The following is a 664-nucleotide window of genomic DNA, read 5'->3' on the forward strand; positions in this document are numbered from 1 at the left end:
GAGTGAACCCTGCTAGGGATTCTCTCTCTCCCTCTGCCCCCCCTCCCTGTTTGTGCTCTTCAAGAAAGAAAAGAAAAGGAAAAGGGAAAGAAAAAGAAAAAAAGAAAAGAAACCCTTATCTATATATCCACGTGTGTAATATGCACATTAATTATAGATTATAGATCTATATGTAACATGCATAGAGTGAATTATCAAAAACATTACATAATTTTTGGTTCTTAAGCAATGAGGAACTCTTAAATATTCTCATAATATTTCCAGCATTATTTAAGAGTTAAGGCAAATTCTCAAAAGCTGAAATTTGTTCAAATATTTTTTGCAAGGAAAAGTTGAAACAAAGTAAAGAATATACTTTTATTCATGTCATCCTTTTGAAGGGGCCATGCTAATCTTTTCTGTATCATTCCAATTTTAATGTGTGCTGAAGTGAGCATGGATATAATTTTATAAAAGGAGAAGTATTTTTTTACCCCATACTGCTATTAACATTTTTAAATGTTCAAGTAAGTGACCATGCAAAAAAGATTCATAAATCTCAATAGTACAATCATGCAACATAGAAACACCTGTGTAACCCACACTCTCCTGATGACATAGAACATTTCCATCTCCTTAAAACATTCTCTTAAGTCTCTCTCTCATCAATCTTAACTTCACAGAG

General features: G+C 32.2%; 1 pseudogene; it reads right to left on the minus strand.

Annotated features, from left to right (window-relative positions):
• Positions 1-335: 335 nt before the first annotated feature.
• On the minus strand, positions 336-435 carry LOC114221032 (U6 spliceosomal RNA; annotated as a pseudogene).
• Positions 436-664: the final 229 nt, after the last annotated feature.

Source organism: Eumetopias jubatus, unplaced genomic scaffold, assembly GCF_037043125.1.
Source record: "Eumetopias jubatus isolate StellerSeaLion01/CBP00866 unplaced genomic scaffold, mEumJub1_p1.0 scaffold_5, whole genome shotgun sequence".
In the NCBI taxonomy this organism is placed as follows: domain Eukaryota; kingdom Metazoa; phylum Chordata; class Mammalia; order Carnivora; family Otariidae; genus Eumetopias; species Eumetopias jubatus.